Here is a 21,548-nt window from a genome sequence, read left to right as displayed (position 1 = left end):
CAAGTTCACTCTTCCGGCCCCCCTCCACCGAACAACCGCTGCCTCATGGCCAGGCTTGAAACAAGTGCGCGGTTGCCCTGATACACTTCTCCTAGGAGGAAGCACATCACCGAAATCTAGGACAGCACATCCTTGGAGAGGATCACACGCACCGTCCTGGCACCACTAACCACAATATACTGTGCACAGGAGACACGGGATAGACGCACCCCAAAGGATGTTCCATAATATCCTATGACACTGGCGATCAACTCGTCGGGAAGTTCAAAGTGGGCACGAGTGATAAATAACCAACAAGGACGCTGCCCGCACCGTACCTGTACTTCGTGGCAGGGGCAACACTCGCCCGCGGAGGCACCCATCAAACGCTGGGGGTAGTTCCCAACTTCACTAATACCATCCCTGAAGACAGCAGCTAGACACCAGCCACATCTTCAGTGTTCACACGCAGTATGTCGACCACAACAACGTTAACCACAGGAGAGTTCCGCTTGCACGCGAATATAATCCAAACTGTATTGTAGCGTCGGAGTATCGTTGCAGAGGACCCCATGGCCACTCTGGTCACCCCTGCCCTGCCAAGCCCCGATTGCCTGCCCGAGAAATAAACAAACTCCACCAAACTACCCAAATCGCTAGTGAAGGGGCACAATGACACACGTCTGTCCTCCACGGCGGCTCCACCGGTCTGGCCAAGCTGTAAGTAACGTATTAACTTTTCCAGATTTTAAGAAGTCAGTATTTGACTTAAATTAAACAGAGGACAACCAACTTACAGGATAAGGCTTCACTAGGGAATAGTTAGTTTAGTTCATTTATTATGCACCCCATACCCATATTGTGGGCGGTAGTGGAAAGTGTTACAGAGGCACATAATGGGCACAGGGACTGAACCCCACAATTCATTTAGCTAAGCAAGTTGAAGTCTTGATGAGCTAATTACAAAATTCAGTATAAATCGTCACATCAAAATGGGTTCGAGATCGACCACAAGTACAGTTTCTAAATTAAGCAACTGACATGTGGAGAGCTAGTGTCACAATTGATATGTTTGTCCTGCACACCGCCCCCCATCCAGTGGGCAGCGGTGGATAGGTTACAATCACTTAGTTACTACCTACAGTTAGCAAACTGGGGACATTTGGCTAAAATTTCTGGCAGCAGATCATTTTGAATAAAATATATTTACACACTGTGGGAACATTGGTTATAGAATTGTCTCTGAATTCACGTATCTTTTCGCACTCCATCACATAGTGACGGAGGGGGATCAAATGTAAACTGTATCAACAAAATTATTCGCACTACGGAATAATAATGAGTTTTCTCCTCACATATAAGTGTAAGTACTTCATTCATAATGATGTGCTGCCCGAAATATTAGCGAAGTATCCAAAATTTGCTTACTGTAGGTAATGCATGCACATGACTGTAAAGCTGCCGCCCAGTTGGGTGGGTGTGGAGCACATGACTGTAAAGCTGCCGCCCAGTTGGGTGGGTGTGGAGCACATGACTGTAAAGCTGCTGCCCAGTTGGGTGGGTGTGGAGCACACGACTGTAAAGCTGCCGCCCAGTTGGGTGGGTGTGGAGCACATGACTGTAAAGCTGCTGCCCAGTTGGGTGGGTGTGGAGCACATGACTGTAAAGCTGCCGCCCAGTTGGGTGGGTGTGGAGCACATGACTGTAAAGCTGCCGCCCAATTGGGTGGGTGTGGAGCACATGACTGTAAAGCTGCCGCCCAGTTGGGTGGGTGTGGAGCACATGGCTGTATAGCTGCCGCCCAGTTGGGTGGGTGTGGAGCAAGACTAGTAATTGTGTGACTCACTATAGATGTAAAGTACCTTGTTTAGTGACTGTTGTGAGCCTCTTGTTGAATCACTTGTGATACAAAAGATTATTGATGTGTGTATTTGTGTAGGTGACTGAATATGTATGTGTATGTACATATGTATATGTATATATATGGACATGTATGTATGACTGAGTATGTGTATATGTATTTAAAACATTAATAATTGTGTAACTAGCGTCAAAAGATTGTTATTTGCTTAGCTAAACGAACTAGAGGGTTCAGTTCCTGAACCCATTATGTGCCTCTGTAATCCTTTACACCACCGTTCACGGGATGGGTATGGGGTGCATAATAAAGAAAGAAATTGAATGTAAGTTGACATTATTATAAAGTGTGAGTTCACGCACAGGAACGTCTAGCCGGACGCTCCACCATTAATATTTTAAATTTATGGTAATTTAGTTCAATAATTAGTAAGGCTTAACAGTTACAATGACAACAATAACACCCTAAAATATGTACCAGTGCGTTCAATTACCTTCTAGTACACTGCCTGGTACTCAGGCACTGTACCTTCTAGTACTCAGGCATGTGTACCTTCTAGTACTCAGGCATGTGTACCTTCTAGTACACTGCCTGGTACTCAGGCACTGTACCTTCTAGTACTCAGGCATGTGTACCTTCTAGTACACTGCCTGGTACTCAGGCATGTGTACCTTCTAGTACTCAGGCATGTGTACCTTCTAGTACACTGCCTGGTACTCAGGCATGTGTACCTTCTAGTACTCAGGCATGTGTACCTTCTAGTACACTGCCTGGTACTCAGGCATGTGTACCTTCTAGTACTCAGGCACTGTACTTTATAGTACACTGCCTGGTACTCAGGCATGTGTACCTTATAGTACACTCTGGTACTCAGGCACTGTACCTTATAGTACACTGCCTGGTACTCAGGCATGTGTACCTTATAGTACACTGCCTGGTACTCAGGCATGTGTACCTTATAGTACACTGCCTGGTACTCAGGCACTGTACCGTCTAGTACACTCTCTGGTACTGTACCTTATAGTACACTGCCTGGTACACAAACAGCGTGGGCTCGTATCACGTTAAACACACATCGACGCTGGAGAAATTTTAGAGGTGAGTCACCAGACTAGTCCCAGAGCTGAGTGGTATGATGAAGGAAGAAAGACTATAGGTGATATGATGACGAACCAGAAGATGGTGTATGGTTTGGTCATCATATCATCAGCCACGTTATTGTGACTCACCGTCTGCACTATAGGTGTTAAACAGAGGAAATATGATTACCGCATACAAAATACTCGGGCATATACCTGAGTATACAGGTTTACAGGACAGATAAACAGATTATTTAGCAGGGGGCTGAAACACGAACAAAGAGACACTGATCAAAACTAAGTACCCAAAATGAGTCACCGAGGCATAATAAATAATTAGTTCTGCATCAGGAGAGTGAACACATGGAAGGCCCCAGGAGGTGAAGTGGTGGAGGCAGACCATACACAGCTCTACATGGGTGTACGGCAGGCTCCACGAGGCTCTCCAACTATACACTAGTCAAGTAAGGGAGGAGAAGTGGGGCGCATTTGCCGCGACTCATCCTCTCAAATCCAGCTTGGCGAGTCTTTGATTTAAATGGGAGTAAAGAGGAGGGAGAGGCTCGGGTGAAGGGAATTATAGAAGTGGGAAATACAGTGAGAGGTATGAAAGTAGGCGGGCTGTCCGCCTTGCTGACACCATGTGTGGGCGTTGGCAGCTAAGCTAAGCTGGCTCCCTCTTGTCAGGGAGCTGTGAGTGTGTGAGAGGTTCTTCACATGTGTTTCACCATATATGGATGTCTATAGATGAATACTGTGTAGCAATCATATATACACACTCCGATGCTTCCACACATCACATCAAGGGACCAACAAGAATAAGAGGAGAGGATGAACCAGCTATGCTTGATCTGGTATTTACCCTAAATAAGTCGGATATAAGGGAAGTTAAGTTGGAAGCCCCTTTGGGAATGAGTGATCACCGTGTATTGATCTTTGAGTACCTGGTAGAGCTAGGAATTATCTCCCCCCAAAAAAGAACTGGGAAACAAGGGGCTGGCGTACCGAAAGGGAAATTACGAGAAGATGAGAAAATTCGATGTGGCACAAAACTCGGAACTAAGTCCGTACAAGACATGATGGACTATGTCACCCAAAAGTGTCAGGAGGCAGTAAACAGGTTTATCCAGGCCCGACAGGAAAAAAACTAAAAGCAAAAGAAGAATCCGTGGTTTAATATGGCACGTATGAAAGCAAAGGAACTGAACAAAAGGGCGTGGAGGAACTTCCGAAATAAAAGAACACCAGAAAGCAGAGTACCTGGTGCTCAGGTACTCTAATATATAATACTAATCAGGTATAAGACTAATACCAGAGAACCAGGAACGAGTATGTTAATGTGAGAAGAGAAGCTGAGAAAAAGTATGAAAATGATATAGCTGATAAAGCTAAGGCCGAACCAAAGCTACTCCACAGTGACATCAGGAGGAAAACAACAGTGAAGGAACAGGTGATGAAACTTAGAACAGGCGAGGACAGGTACACAAAGAATGACAAAGAGGTGTGTGAAGAACTCAACAAGAGGTTGAGTTCAGGAGGTCTTCACAATAGAACAAGGAGAGATCACTGCGCTAGGAGAGGTGGCAGTAAACCAGGCGGCCTTGGAAGGGATCGAAATTACAAAAGATGAGGTCAAAAGGCATCTGTTGGATCTGGACGTGAGAAAGGCTGTTGGCCTGGACGGAATCTCACCATGGGTATTGAAAGAGTGTGCAGAAGCACTTTGCTTGCCACTCTCCATAGCATATAGCAGGTCACTAGAGACGGGAGACCTACCAGAAATATGGAAGACAGCTAATGTAGTCCCAATATACAAAAAGGGTGAGAGACAAGAGGCACTGAACTACAGGTCAGTGTCCTTAACTTATATACCATGCAAGGTGACGGAGAAGATCGTGAGAAAAAAACCTAGTAACCCATTTGGAGAGAAGGGACTTCGTGACAACCCATCAACATGGGTTCAGGGAGGGTAAATCTTGCCTTACAGGCTTAATAGAAATCTACGATCAGGTGACAAAGATTAAGCAAGAAAGAGAAGGATGGGCGGACTGAATTTTCTTGGACTGTCGGAAAACCTTTGACACATTACCCCATAAGAGGCTGATGCATAAGCTGGAAAAACTGGTAAGGTGCTCCAGTGGATAAGGGAGTACCTAAGCAATAGGAAGCAGAGAGTTACAGTGAGGGGTGAGACCTCAGATTGGCGTGAAGTCACCAGTGGAGTCCCACAGGGCTCTGTACTCGGACTTATCCTGTTTCTGATATACGTAAATGATCTACCAGAGAATATATACGCAATCCTCTCAATGTTTGCTGACGACGCCAAATTATGAGAAGGATTAAGACAGAGGAGGACAACTTGAGGCTTCAAGAAGACCTGGACAAGCTGCAGGAATGGTCGAACAAATGGTTGTTAGAGTTTAACCCAAGCAAATGTAATGTAATGAAGATAGGTGTAGAGAGCAGGAGACCAGATACAAGGTATCATTTGGGAGATGAAATTCTTCAAGAGTCAGAGAGAGAGAAAGACCTGGGGGTTGATATCACGCCAGACCTGTCCCCTGAAGCCCATATCAAGAGGATAACATCAGCGGCATATGCCAGGTTGGCAAACATAAGAACGGCCTTTAGAAACTTGTGTAAGGAATCTTTCAGAACTTTGTATACCACATATGTCAGACCAATCCTGGAGTATGCGGCTCCAGCATGGAGTTCATATCTAGTCAAGCATTAGATTAAACTGAAAAAGGTTCAAAGGTTTGCCACCAGACTAGTACCTGAACTGAGGGGCATGAGCTACGAGGAGAGACTACGGGAATTAAACCACTTCACTGGGAGACAGAAGAGTTAGAAGGGGACATGATCACCACATACAAGATTCTCTGAGGAATTGATAAGGTTGATAAAGACAGACTATTTAACACAAGGGGCACACGCACTAGGGGGACACAGATGGAATTTGAGTGCCCAAATGAGTCATAGAGACGTAAGAAAGAATATTTTCAGTGTCAGAGTAGTAGACAAATGGAATGCTTTAGGAAGTGATGTGGTGGAGGCTGACTCCATACACAGCTTCAAGTGTAGATATGATAAGAGCCCAGTAGGCTCAGGAACCTGTTCATTAGTTGATTGACAGTTGAAAGGCCAGAGCTCAACCCCCGCAAGTACAACTAGGTAAGTACACATGTTTTGATGTTTGTTTAAAGTTCTTTATTTTATTATTATTCATTGATTTATATATGTATACATCTGAGGACTAAACCACACACACCAGAAGATGAGACGACATCGTTCAGGTCCGTCCTGGACAATTATCAAGTCGGTTGTGAGGTTGATTTATGAAGACTAAGCCATCCAAGAGGTGGCACGGGCATGAATAGCCCGTAAAAGGGAGCGAATTGTTGTTGCTTTATATTTAGCTACTCACAACAAAATGTCCATGTAGCACGGAGTATAGAGAGCCCGTAATTGAGTTCTGTTGTTCACGATAACCTTGTTACTGTGATATTTGGGTCAAAGTTTTAAATGGCGGTGGGGTTTCCTCCTTTTCTCCTGTTTCTTTTCCTCTTCTGTTTTAGCGCACTGCTTTTAGTCTTGTTTTAATGACATAATTTTTGTGGTGGATATAGATACACAGTGTTCACAAACTTCCCATTCTTCAACTGCTTTTCTAATCATTCTAGTGGCTGTGGAATGTGCATCTAATGCAGCTGCTCTTGTTGGATGAATGTTGAGTTTGATGAGCAGGGCTTCAGTTGCTTCACATACCAGTAAGTAATGTAATAGTAGCGCCTCTGCTTCTGTTCCACAGACATGACACTCTTAAACTATTGGGTTTATTACTTCCATTTATTAATAACCATTTATTGATGGTTAAACAACAGTTGAAGGAAACTGGCTTGTTTTAAGAAGCACTACTTTGTTAAATCACATAGATCATCCATGTTGAGTAAAAGATGTTCATCACATGACAACGAATTACACACGTAACATGATCGGACACTTCACATGTTCTACCTTACCTTGCGTAGGGTTATCTTAAGGTTATCTTGAGATGATTTCGGGGCTTTAGTGTCCCCACGGCCCGGTCCTCGACCAGGCCTCCACCCCCAGGAAGCAGCCCGTGACAGCTGACTAACACCCAGGTACCTATTTTACTGCTAGGTAACAAGGGCATAGGGTGAAAGAAACTCTGCCCACTGTTTCTCGCCGGCGCCCGGGTTCGAACCCGGGACCACAGGATCACAAGTCCAGCGTGCTGTCCGCTCGGCCGACCGGCTCCCTAAGGGTAAGGGAAATGTCCGTCATATTTTAACGTAAGTCTGTGTCGCTGAGTGACTGCCTCTGTGTCGCTGAGTGACTGCCTCTGTGTCGCTGAGTGACTGCCTCTGTGTCGCTGAGTGACTGCCTCTGTGTCGCTGAGTGACTGCCTCTGTGTCGCTGAGTGACTGCCTCTGTGTCGCTGAGTGACTGCCTCTGTGTCGCTGTCTCTCTCTCTCTGTGTGTCGCTGAGTGACTGCCTCTGTGTCACTGTCTCTCTCTCTGTGTGTCGCTGAGTGACTGCCTCTGTGTCACTGTCTCTCTCTCTGTGTGTCGCTGAGTGACTGCCTCTGTGTCGCTGTCTCTCTCTCTGTGTGTCGCTGAGTGACTGCCTCTGTGTCACTGTCTCTCTCTCTCTGTCTGGGGTAATTATTTGGTCAACTATACATATTATTACGTAATGTATTTAATTACCTAATTAATTAATTAATTAAATAATAGTTGTTATCAGGACACAAATAAACAAGTCAGCTAAGTCCCTATTCATTTCACTTTGCCGTCAAGCCAGACATGTTGACCATCTGGTCGGTTTTATACGTATTTCTTTAAGCTGCCTTTTATGCACTTGCTTATTATATAACCCATTAGTTCCTCTCGACAGTTTTCTGTGGTTTTTCTAAGAATTCTCGAACTTTTTGGTAATTACATTAAGCTAGTTTTTTCTTTTATACCTTCTCCACTGTTCTGTGGGTTTCACTGACAAATGTATTGGCCGGTAATATATGCCTCATACTGTATACAGACCAGCTCTAGTCTGGCTGGACATTCAATTCTTCATCTCGTGTAACAGACTTTGAGGCAGTTTGTCCAGGCTGTGTTTACATATTTACTGCCCACATGGGTGGCATGCTATGAATGAAGAGGGGGGAGGGGGGAGTGGAGTGGGGGTGGAGATAAGGACTCCAAGACAACCCCCCTCTCCCCACTGATAACGTCCAGAGGGTTGTGTTGCTGGGCCTTGAAGGACGGGGGATTAGATAGGACTTACCTATCACTACTTACTCAGTGACTACGGGGAAGTGAGGTCTAGCTCTTCATGCCCCGCCTACTAGCCTTAGTGTACCCGTTACGTTAAAGATTCACTATTCTAACAATATTTTTGTCGAAACTTTCCTTAAAGTTGTGTATGGAGGTGGCTTCCATAACTTCATATCTCAGTGCTTCTACTTGTTGACCACCTGTACGAGTATTTCCTCATATTTCTTCGACTCATTAGTGATTCCAGCTTCCTTTTGTCCTTCTGTCCCTCAACTTAAAACGGCTGTCCTAGTCCATTTTGTCAATTCCCCTCAGTATCTTGTACGTTACCTGGTTGATACCTGGTTGATGGGGTTCTGGGAGTTCTTCTACTCCCCAAGCCCGGCCCGAGGCCAGGCTCGACTTGTGAGAGTTTGGTCCACCAGGCTGTTGCTTGGAGCGGCCCGCAGGCCCACATACCCACCACAGCCCGGTTGGTCCGGCACTCCTTGGAGGAATAAATCTAGTTTCCTCTTGAAAATGTCCACGGTTGTTCCGGCAATATTTCTTATGCTTGCTGGGAGGACGTTGAACAACCGCGGACCTCTGATGTTTATACAGTGTTCTCTGATTGTGCCTATGGCACCTCTGCTCTTCATTGGTTCTATTCTACATTTTCTTCCATGTCGTTCACTCCAGTACGTTGTTATTTTACTGTGTAGATTTGGTACTTGGCCCTCCAGTATCTTCCAGGTGTATATTATTTGATATCTCTCTCGTCTTCTTTCTAGTGAGTACATTTGGAGGGCTTTGAGACGATCCCAATAATTTAGGTGCTTTATTGCGTCTATGCGTGCCGTATATGTTCTCTGTATTCCCTCTATTTCAGCAATCTCTCCTGCTTTGAAGGGGGAAGTGAGTACTGAGCAGTACTCAAGACGGGACAACACAAGTGCCTTGAAGAGTACAACCATTGTGATGGGATCCCTGGATTTGAAAGTTCTCGTAATCCATCCTATCATTTTTCTGGCTGTCGCAATATTTGCTTGGTTATGCTCCTTAAACGTTAGGTCGTCAGACATTATTATTCCCAAATCCTTTACATGCTGTTTTCCTACTATGGGTACATTTGATTGTGTTTTGTACTCTGTATTATGTTTAAGGTCCTCATTTTTACCGTACCTGAGTACCTGGAATTTATCACTGTTAAACATCATGTTATTTTCTGATGCCCAGTCGAAAACTTTATTAATATCAGCTTGAAGTTTTTCAATGTCCTCAGCCGAGGTAATTTTCATACTGATTTTTGTGTCATCTGCAAAGGATGATACGAAGCTGTGACTTGTATTTTTGTCTATATCTGATATGAGAATAAGGAAAAGCAGTGGTGCAAGGACTGTACCCTGAGGTACAGAGCTTTTCACTGCACTTGGACTAGATTTTATATGGTTGACAGTTACTCGCTGAGTCCTGTTTGACAGAAAACTGAGTATCCAGCGTCCTACTTTACCGGTTATTCCCATTGACTTCATTTTGTGTGCTATCACGCCATGGTCACATTTATCGAAGGCCTTTGCGAAGTCCGTGTATATCACATCAGCATTCTGTTTCTCTTCTAATGCCTCAATGACTTTGTCGTAGTGCTCAAGTAGCTGTGAGAGGCACGATCTTCCCGCTCGAAATCCATGTTGGTCTGGGTTATGAAGGTCATTGGTCTCCATGAAATTGGTGACCTGACTCCTAATCACTCTCTCAAATACTTTTATGATGTGCGATGTTAGTGCAACTGGTCTATAATTTTTTGCCAATGCTTTGCTCCCTCCCTTGTGTAGAGGGGCTATGTCTGCTACTTTAAGTGCATCTGGTATCTCCCCCGTGTCCAAGCTCTTCCTCCACACTATACTGAGTGCCTGTGCTACCGGCACTTTGCATTTCTTTATAAATATTGAATTCCATGAGTCTGGACCTGGGGCCGAGTGCATGGGCATGTTTTCAATTTCTTTTTCAAAATTTAGTGCGCTCGTGTTTATATCAGTTATATTTACCGGGGTTTGAATATCCCGCATAAAGAAAATGTCTGGATCTTCCACCTTCATGTTGTTTATTGGAGTGCTAAACATGTCCTCATACTGCTTTTTTAGGATTTCACTAATTTCTTTGTCATCCTCCGTGTATGAACCTTCACTTGTACGAATAGGTCCAATACTGGCAGTGGTTTTTGCTTTTGATTTCGCATATGATAACGTTGTTATCATATCTTCTCTAATTCTTCTGTCCTCCAAGATTGTGAGTTCCAGTTCCTTCAGCTTATCCTCATAACTTGACCCTCTAAGCTTTGGCACTAATCTAGTAGCAAGATCTGCACTCTTTCGATTTCAGTTTTATGTTTCACAAGGTATAGATCCCAAGCAGGTGCTGTATATTCCAGTACAGGTTTAGCAAGAGCTGTGTAGAGTGCTTTGATCGCGTCCTGATTTAGGTTTCTAAACGATGTTCTAATGTTTGTTAGCGTTCCATATGCTTCCGATGTCACCCTGTCTGTGTGTGCCTCTGGTGTTAGGAGTGGACCTGTCTGTGTGTGCCTCTGGTGTTAGGAGTGGACCTGTCTGTGTGTGCCTCTGGTGTTAGGAGTGGACCTGTCTGTGTGTGCCTCTGGTGTTAGGAGTGGACCTGTCTGTGTGTGCCTCTGGTGTTAGGAGTGGACCTGTCTGTGTGTGCCTCTGGTGTTAGGAGTGGACCTGTCTGTGTGTGCCTCTGGTGTTAGGAGTGGAACTGTCTGTGTGTGCCTCTGGTGTTAGGAGTGGAACTATATCCACTCCCAAATCTCTTTCTCTCTCAAATTCCTGCAATTGCCTTCATTAATGGTGTAGACACTTTCTGGTCTTCTTTCTCCCTTCATTATCTTGCTCTCGTTAGAACTGAACTCCAGCAACCATTTGTTTGTCCACTCCTGGAGATTGTTAAGGTCGTTCTGTAACATTCTGCAATCCTCCTCTGTTTTTACAATTCCTCATTATTTTGCCATCGTCGGCAAACATTGACATGCACGAGCTCACTCCCTCGGGTTGATCATTAACATAAATTAGGAACAGTAGTGGTCCCAGGACCGATACTTTGGGGACCCCACTTGTTACATTTCTCCAGCTGGAGACCTGGCTTCTGACTGTGACTCTTTGTCTTCTGTCCTTCAGGTACTCCCTTACTCAGTTTAGTGTTTTTCCAATTATCTAAGATTGCTTTTCCTTCTTGTGCACAAGTCTTTCATGAAGAACTGTATCGAATGGCTTTTGACAGTTTAGGAAAATGTCATCTACTCAGCCTTCTTTTTCCTTTCTTATTTTAGTAACCTTGTCATAGAACTCAATCAAGTTTGTTAGGCATGATTTTTCCTTTCTAAATCCCTGCTGCTGTTCTGTTACAAAGCTCATCCTCTCAAGATGATCCAATATTCTCGACCTGATTACTCTCTCTAGCACTTTGCAAGGAATACTTGTCAGTGACACTGGTCTGTAATGTAGTGCCTCCTCTCTTTACCCTTTATTGAATATTGGGACTACATTTGCCTTTTTTCATAATTCTGGAAGAATTCCTGTTTCGAATATTTTATTAAAAGACTCAGTTAATGGGTGGCATAGTACCTCTGCAGCCTCCTTCAGTAGCCACGGTGATATTAAGTCTGGCCTAATTGATTGTTACATCTAGTTCCTTCAGGTATTTTTTAACCTCTTCCACTGTGACTACTATGACATCCAGTGTTTCCTCTGGCCTTTCATCATTCGACTCTGATCATCACAGTGGTTCCATTGTAAAGACCTCCTGGAATCTATTGTTTAGTTCCGCACACACCTTATCGTTTGCTTAAGACTTTCCCCTTCCCTCTTTTGCTTTATCACGTGGTCTCTGTTTTTTTCTCCTTATATGGTATAAAAGTGCTTTTCTGCTATTTCATTTTCAAATTGTCTCTCAGCTTCCTTCCTGACTCTAGTGTAATCATTTCTGGCTCTCTTTAGTGCAACTCTATTTTCCTCTGATCCGAGCTCTCTCTTTACATGCTCTTTTGTTCCTCTCCTGTGCTTCTCGGCACTGCCTATTAACCCAGGGGTTTACTTTGCCGTTTTCATCCACCTCCTTCTTGAGTGGGGTGTACAGCTCTGTTGCATCTTGTTACATCTTGTTGCATCTGCACGTTTCTGAGCAATAACTTCCATCATTTCATGTGTTGTCTTCCCTTCCAGTTCCCTCTCCCACTGGACTTCACTCAGAAAATCCCTCACCTTACTGTAATCTCCACGTCTATAGTCTCTCATATTTCTTAGCGTGCATTTTTGGTCTATCCAGTTCCTTTAGCTCCATTATGTACAATAATGCAATGGTCACTTGCCCCGAGGGGCGTCTCGTCCTCTATCTTCTCCACATCTGACACATTTTGGGTTAACACCATGATGAGGTCCCTCAGATATGGATGATGGAGCAGACTTGCACTGGGGGCGAGGGGCAGCAGGCGTCTGGAATAAGTGAACGTGGGAGGCACAGAATGGGGAAGCACGGACAGATAAAGGGTGAGCCTGGGGAAGGTGGTGGTGGAAGGGGCGTTGTTGGTGAGGTGAGGAATGTGTGTTTGGGAGGGTGGGATGGGATGGTGGTAATTACGGGGGGGGGGGGAGCACTGCATGGGGGGAGGATGGTTGTGGGAGAGGGGGCGGAGGATGGTAGCTTTGTGGAGAGGGTTGCCAGTTAGTGTGGACCGCGGGGCGTTACTAGGCGAGGGTGTTGGGAGTGAGGGAGTGGACCACTGGAGTACTAAAGCTTGTGTGTACTCACCTAGTTATATTTGCAAACAATGGCCTGTGGCTCTTGGGTCCCACTTCTCAATTCTTAATTCACTAGAGCCTATTGGCCGGTATCATATCTACATTTAAAGCTGTGCAGGGTGTTTGTTTCCACCGCTTCACTTTTTAGCGCATTCCATTAATTTGGTCGCAGCCCCCAGAGGCGGCAGTTTATTGTGCACCGCATATTCATCCTGTGAGCGGTAGCGCAAAAAGGATTACAGAGGATTCAAAAGGGTCTAATCATTATCCTGACAAAACAAAAAATCTAATGTCTCTGCAGTTCCCTTGAGTACTAAGTTTCCAGATGTTTCCCCTTATTTGTGCATTACCTGTGGAAACGTATAAACGTTGCACTTGTTTAGGTTGAACTCTAGGAGCCACTAAGGGACCATATTTTCATTTTGCCCCATGTCCTCCTGTAGTTTCTTGCAGTCTTCCACCGCATTTATCCACCCTCATAATTTGTATCCTCAACGAAAATTGGGAGAAAGGCATCTTCCTCCTCTTGTAGGTCCACATAGATTTGGAACAGGATCGGTCCCAGTATTGTCTGTTGTGGGACGCCACTGGTAAAATCCCGCCACTGAGGTCTCCCTCACACTGTGACTGTCTTCTGTTGCAGAGGAACTCCAATATCCACCGGGGTACCTTCCGAGCCAGTCCATGCGTATTTTTATATTTTGTCTCCTGTTGGGTACTGTGATGAATGCTTCCTGATAGTCCAAAACTATATAATCCACACACCCTTCTTTATCTGGTCTGGTCTCAGTCGCCCGTTCATAAAACTATATCAAGTTTATGAGGCAGGGTTTGCCATCTCTGAAACTATGTTGGTGCTTTGTTAGAAAGTCCCTTCTCTCCAGATGTTCTAATGGCCCCATTCTTATAAGCGTTTCTATCACTTTGTATGATACGAAAGTAAGGAACACAGGCCTATAGTTTTATACATCTTGACTGTTGCCCTTTTCATATACTGGCACTATATTAGCTGTCTCCCAGCTCTTTGGCAGTTCGGCTGTTTCCAGTGACTTATATATCATAGTAAGCAGCGAGCACAAGGCTTCTGCTACTTCTCTTAGTATCCTTGGTGATATCCAATCTAGCCCCATTGCCTTATTCGTGTCTAGTTCCTCAGGTGCTTCATTACGTCTGAGAAAGGAACTAAACTTACCTTCCATTTACGAAAGAATAGTTCTACTTAGTACTATGTTTTGCGCCAAAACTTTGAAAAATAATGGTCCCCCCAGCTCTACTCAAATTAAATTCAGATCTATCCTAAACAATTCTGACTGTTCCCTCAATCCGCTGCAAAAAGCCCCTTACAGTGTTTGGCTTAGTTGTTGTGCCTATAATCTTCTGAAACTGAATGTGTCTCTTAACCCTGATAAAACTGTTCACTATATTCCCCCTTGGAAAGATGTGGAGGTCTCTCTGCATTATACCCCCATCAGTGTAAAACAAATGTATAACACTGAAATTTTGAGATGTATGACATTAGAAGCTATTGACAGTCATCTTCAAATTCTCAAACCGACTGAATCCTATGCCTTTACTGATGGCTCTGTGCAGTTAGGCACTGGTAGAACAGGTTGTGCATGTGCAGTATATAAAGGGAATGAAATGATCATGTCTAGTACACAGAGATTGAACAACTGGGCAAGCACGACACAGACTGAGCTATTGGGCATTTATCTAGCCACTGAATACCTTAAGCTCAATGGTGGTAGAGTTATTTTCTGTGACTCTAAAAGTGCTCTGTAGTCCTTAAATAACCCATTACAATGTATGTCGGAAGAAGCTTGTAATATTAAATGGATTGTAATTTTTGCCAATGATAATAACTCTTGTATAAAATTTGTGTGGATCCCATCCCATGTTGGAGTTGGAAAACATGACTTTGTACATCGATTGGCCAATGAGGCTTACAGGAAAGAAAACATTGATTATGACTTATGACTTTGGACTATCTAATGCAATTATTAGAAACATTCAAATTAAAGAAATTAATTCAGATTTAGAAGAACTAAGAAATGCCCAGAGACCTGAAAGCTGCAGTATTAAAAGTTATGACAAGTTTTGTAATAATAGGTATTTGTATGGTCAGCACAGTAACCGGACCAGGCAATGTGATGTAGTCATTACGCGAATTCGCTTTGGCTATAGACACATCTGGCAGGTTAGTGAGGCTGAGCCACTACCAGAATACTCAGATTGCAAACTCTCTGATAAACCTTTAATGCATTCACTAGAACACTATATTGTTGAATGTGAAACCGTAGAGGACTTTAGACCTCCTGGCCTCTTGTACCACCAACTGTGTAACTATTTCATTGACTCAGGTGTTTAGGACGACATCCTAACAATTTTTCCAAAATTTGCTTGTCCACTTTAAAGAATGAAGAGCAATTTTTATGTATATTACTTCTAAGCTGCATCACTTATGAACCCATCCCTGCCCTTGTGTGGCAGTGCACAATAGAAAGTTGTTTTCACATATCCATACATTAAAACATTGATTGTAACCATGATATATATGTGCTTCAGCCTACAGTTTAGACCTATTGTCTTGTGTATGACCCTCTGTCCTGCGTGACAGTGAATACCAGCATTATCCTCACTTTAATAAGTCTTAATCGATATCCTCAGATTAGGCAAAATTTTAATTAATTTTGTCAATAAAGATGTTAATAATAATAATCTGGTTATCCCAAGGTTATATGCAATCTCGAGTGCAGATTAGTTTGTTTCGTTCTCTCCATATTCTCCTCGCTCTATTGAGAAGACCCTTTGGGGCCTCCTGTAGAGTTCCTCACACACCTTGTCTTTCTCAGTGAATGAGACCGGTCTTATCCTCAGTTTCATCACCTGTTCCTCAACGGTTGTTTTCATCCTGATGTGGCTGTAAAACACTTCGGGTTGGGTCTTTGCTTTAGCTGCAATGTCATTTTCAAATTGCTATTCTGCTTCTCTTATTACTCTGAAGAACTCCTTCCTGACTCTTGTGCCACTCTCTGCTCTCTGATGCTGTTTTCTTCTTATAGTTTTCCATGTCTTCGTGATTATGGGTTTTGCTGCAATATATCGTTGGTTAAACCAAGGGTTATACTATACTTTCAGTGACCTTCCTATGGAGAGAAACAAATTTGCCAGCTTCCTCCCGGCATCTCTTGTTGAAGAACTCCATCACTTCCTGTGGGCATTTCCTCCTGGGTTTTATCTTTCATTGTATCTTTGCTGCAGATTGTTCTAAAATGAAAGTACTTATACTGTGTGGTCCAAAGTATAAATATGTCATGATGGACCACCAGAAAGTAGTCTTTTGCAGCACTGAATTTGGACGAACAAGAAAATATTTTATATTTATATTTGTTGCTAATAAGACCTAACCTAACCATCCCAGGCCTAATACACGCTATCTAAGGCCTCCATATATGTACATATACATATATGTACATATACATATTTGTACATATATGTGTGTATATCACGAAAATAAACACGTGATTAAGAATGTGACAATGTCAGACCACGAAGGAAAAATGAAACAGGAAATTTCCTTAAGTACTTTCGTATATTAAATACATCTTCAGAAGGTCACCTTCTGAAGATGTATTTAATTGTACATATATGTATATAGTACATATATGTGCTATTTAAGTTTGGTTTCGAGTTTTATTTTTGCGGACTCTATAAAATAAAGTACAAAAAGTGGCTCACTGTGGCTATTATTACATATTGGTAAGTTCTCTACATTGTTACACAAAGTACTATCATTTTAGGAGGATGGATTGAGTTACAGTTTCTCTCAATACTTCATATTTTTCCCTAAGACATGGCAACCGTATACCTTCTGGACTATCCCTACTTCCACAAGGAACTCAAATGCCCTTACTAATTGATCGCATTACTTCTAGTTCACCATTTTGTACTACGAAGTGTGTGTGTGTGCATTTGTACACTTCCTGGAAGTATAGCATGTGTGCTTGCCTTCTAGTACACGACCTGGTACTCAGGCAAGTGGGTGTACCTTCTAGTACACGACCTGGTACTCAGGCAAGTGGGTGTACCTTCTAGTACACGACCTGGTATTCAGGCAAGTGGGTGTACCTTCTAGTACACGACCTGGTACTCAGGCAAGTGGGTGTACCTTCTAGTACACGACCTGGTACTCAGGCAAGTGGGTGTACCTTCTAGTACACGACCTGGTATTCAGGCAAGTGGGTGTACCTTCTAGTACACGACCTGGTACTCAGGCAAGTGGATGTACCTTCTAGTACACGACCTGGTACTCAGGCAAGTGGGTGTACCTTCTAGTACACGACCTGGTACTGAATGACCTCCCCGGATTCTGAGAGGCCATTCAGAGTCCCGGGTCTTGGAAAGCCTTCAGCCTACTTTTGTTCTGTTTTTGGCAGATGATCCTTCATGTTCTATGTGGGGGTTCTTAGATTTCATAAACGCTTATTGTGTTCATGACCACAAGAGGGGGGGGGAGGGGGCCTTCACGGTCCGGGATGTGGAAGTGTTTCTTACTATAGAGGCGCTATCTTGAGAAGTAGTTGAGTCTTATATTCATCATAGTCATCATCTTGAGAGGACCCTGGAGCTGGCTTGTTCTTACTCTGTCGCTCAAGGAGGTGTTTGCTGATAAGCGGAGTGCCTTGTTTTGGACTCTGTTGTTGTTTGTTGTTTTAGATTTAGTTACTCAGAACGAAATGTCCATGTAGCACGGGCTATGGTGAGCCCGTAAATTTGGATTTACGGGCCCGTTTTGGACTCTCTGGAGCTTCATTTTATTGTTTTTTTTGGTTAGGTGCAGCAGAAGGGGGGGGGGGAGGGGTGATGTGGCATGTGGACATTCTAGTTTTGGTCTAATGGTCATTTTGTTTAGGTGAGCGTGACATGGGCCTGACATTGTCTGAATCATTAAAGAACTGACAGGAAGCTTTTGGTTATTGCTGTTTTCTCAAGAGACGTACCGGGAGGAGCTTAGTAATCTGTTGTTGATGCAGCCTAAGACGGTGATGGAGTTCTTGATGGCTATGTTCTCCCATGATTCTAACCCAACCGTAGTTTTCTACTGAATATGTCGTACTCTGCTTATTTGGATCTTGTCAGGTTTCATGGTGATTCGCCATATTTTGGTCATTGTACTGTTAGGGTTAACGCTACGTTGGCTTTCCTCGTGACACTGGCACGTTTGGCTGACTGCACCCCTGGGCTGGACGTTATTACATCTGTTACGTTGTCCTCAAATTGGGTGATGATGATGCCTCTATATTCTGGTTGAGGCAGGTCGTTATCAAATATGTTGAATAACACTCTGCTTGGCCAGGAGCCTTGTGGAACTCCAGCTGTTCGCGGTGAAGGGTTCACCATTGTCCCTTTTGAAGCAAGGGGTGACTGGCACAACGGTCTTGTGTACAAATTTGGGAATATCCCAGCCCATAACTGGACTTTCTTTTTGTTAATAAGGAAGTTCATACAGAACAGACGAGGCCAGAAGTCCAGTTCTCTGTCTTTCCTTATAGGTCAACCCCTTCAGCGCAGAAAACAGCCTCGTTGCATATCTTTCGAAGTTTTCCAGTTTCTTCTTGTAGTTTTTCAGGTTTTCAGTCGAGGGGTCAGTGGTGGGGTAATTCATATTTAAAAGTTGGTTTTACCTTTGATGTGTATAGGGCCCAGACAGCCCCTTTGTTCACGTTACTGAAGGATACACTGACGTTGGGCAGTATGTCATGTTCCTGCCGATATTCTCCTGGTGTGGGCGTCTGGCCTCAGGTTTGGGGTTATAACTACTTCCAGGTCTTTCTCTCCTCAGTGAAGAATCTGTGTTTCCTAATATATATATACTGCTGTACTGGCTTTCGTACTCCTGATCCAATCCTCATAAATTTGCATTTGGCTGCATTAAATTCCTGCAGCCATTTTCAGACCACTTCCGGCGTGTGTCCAAATTCGTATGGAAGGTATGACACTCTTATTTCTGTCTGGACTCTTCTCGTAAGTTTTGCATCATCTGCAAACACTAATATGAAGGAGCCAATTTGCTGTCAGGTCATTGTGTATTTACTATTTGAGCCTGCAGAATCGAGCTATTAGCTCTAGAACTCCGCCTTTCTAATCAGTCTTTTTTCCTCTATTATGTCTGCAATATAGATTTATCTTTTCACACACACACACACACACACACACACACACACACACACACACACACACACACACACACACACACACACACACACACACACACACACACACACTCTCTCTCTCTCCCTCTCTCTCTCTCTCTCTCTCTCCCTCTCTCTCTCTCTCTCTCTCTCTCTCTCTCTCTCTCTCTCTCTCTCTCTCTCTCTCTCTCTGGAGTTTTGAAGAGATGGTTATTCAGGGCTGTGAAGATTTCAGTGACTGCATAACAGGTAACATAGAAATTAGAGAACAAAAAATTATAGTAGTAGTCATTCATAACCCCCCACCAAACACCAGAAGACCCAGACAGGAATATGATAGAAACAACATGACCACCATCAATATAATAGAGAGAGCAGCTTCTGTAGCTAGCAGGAACGGATCCAGACTACTAATCACAGGAGACTTCAACCACGGGAAGATAGATTGGGAGAACAGAGACCCACATGGAGGACCGGACACATGGAGAGCTAAGCTCCTGGACGTGGCAACAGGAAACTTTCTAAGCCAACACATCAAGGGACCAACAAGAATGAGAGGAGGGGATGAACCAGCCATGCTTGATCAGATATTTACCCTAAATGAGTCGGATATAAGGGAAGTTAAGTTGGAAGCACCCTTGGGAATGAGTGATCACAGTGTATTGAGCTTTGAATACCTCGTAGAGCTAGGAATTATCTCCCCCCAAAAAGAACTGGGAAACAAAGGGCTGGCGTACCGAAAGGGAAATTATGAAGAGATGAGAACATTCCTATGGGATATACCATGGGACACAGAACTCAGAACCAAGTCCGTACAAGACATGATGGACTATGTCACCCAAAAGTGTCAGGAGGCTGTAAACAGGTTTATCCCGGCCCGACAGGAAAAACCGAGAAGCAAAAGAAGAATCCATGGTATAATAGGGTATGTATGAAAGCAAAGGAACTGAACAAAAGGGCGTGGAGGAACTTCCGAAATAAAAGAACACCAGAAAGCAGAGAGAGAGAGAGAGAGATTCCAGAGAACCAGGAACGAGTATTTTAGTGTGAGAAGAGGAGCTGAGGAAAAGAATGAAAATGATATAGCTAATAAAGCCAAACCCGAACCAAAGCTACTACACAGTCACATCAGGAGGAAAACAACAGTGAAGGAACAGGTGATGAAACTTAGAACGGGGTGAGGACAGGTACACAGAGAATGACAAGGTGTGTGAAGAACTCAACAAGAGGTTCCAGGAGGTCTTCACAATAGAACAAAGAGAGGTCACTGCGCTAGGAGAGGTAGCAGCAAACCAGGCGGCCTTGGAAGGGTTCGAAATTACAAGAGATGAGGCCAAGAGGCATCTGTTGGATCTGGACGTAAGCAAGGCTGTTGGGCAGGATGGAATCTCACCATGGGTATTGAAAGAGTGTGCAGGAGCGCTTTGCATGCCACTCTCCATAGTGTATAGTAGGTCACTGGAGACGGGAGACCTTCCAGAAATATGAAAGACGGCTAATGTAGTCCCAATATACAAAAAGGGTGACAGACAAGAGGCACTGAACTACAGGCCAGTGTCCCTAACTTGTATACCATGCAAGGTGATGGAGAAGATCGTGAGAAAAACCTAGTAACACATCTGGAGAGAAGGGACTTCGTAACAACCCATCAACATGGGTTCAGGAAGGGTAAATCTTGTCTTACACGCTTAATAGAATTCTACGATCAGGTGACAAAGACTAAGCAAGAAAAAGAAGGATGGGCGGACTGCATTTTTTTGGACTGTCGGGAAGCCTTTGACACAGTACTCCATAAGAGGCTGATGCATAAGCTGGAGAAACAGTAACTGGTAGGGCGCTCCATTGGATAAGGGAGTACCTAAGCAATAGGGAGCAGAGAGTTACGGTGAGGGGTGAGACCTCAGATTGGCGTGAAGTCACCAGTGGAGTCCCACAGGGCTCTGTACTCGGACCTATCCTGTTTCTGATATACGTAAACGATCTCCCGGAGGGTAAAGCCTCATTGCTCTCAAAATTATGAGAAGGATTAAGAAAGAGGACTGTTTGAGGCTACAAGAAGACCTGGACAAGCTGCAGAAATGATCGAACAAATGGTTGTTAGAGTTTAACCCAAGCAAATGTAATGTAATGAAGATAGGTGTTGGGAGCAGGAGACCAGATACAAGGTATCCTTTGGGAGATGAAATACTTCAAGAGTCAGAAAGAGAGAAAGACCTGGGGGTTGATATCACGCCAGACCTGTCCCCTGAAGCCCATAACAAGAGGATAACATCAGCGGCATATGCCAAGTTGGCTAACATAAGAACGACCTTTAGAAACTTGTGTAAGGAATCTTTCAGAACTTTGTATACCA

This window comes from Procambarus clarkii, chromosome 43 (assembly GCF_040958095.1).
Source record: "Procambarus clarkii isolate CNS0578487 chromosome 43, FALCON_Pclarkii_2.0, whole genome shotgun sequence".
Classification (NCBI taxonomy): domain Eukaryota; kingdom Metazoa; phylum Arthropoda; class Malacostraca; order Decapoda; family Cambaridae; genus Procambarus; species Procambarus clarkii.
The sequence above is the reverse complement of the archived record's forward strand: the minus strand, read 5'-3'. Positions refer to the sequence as shown.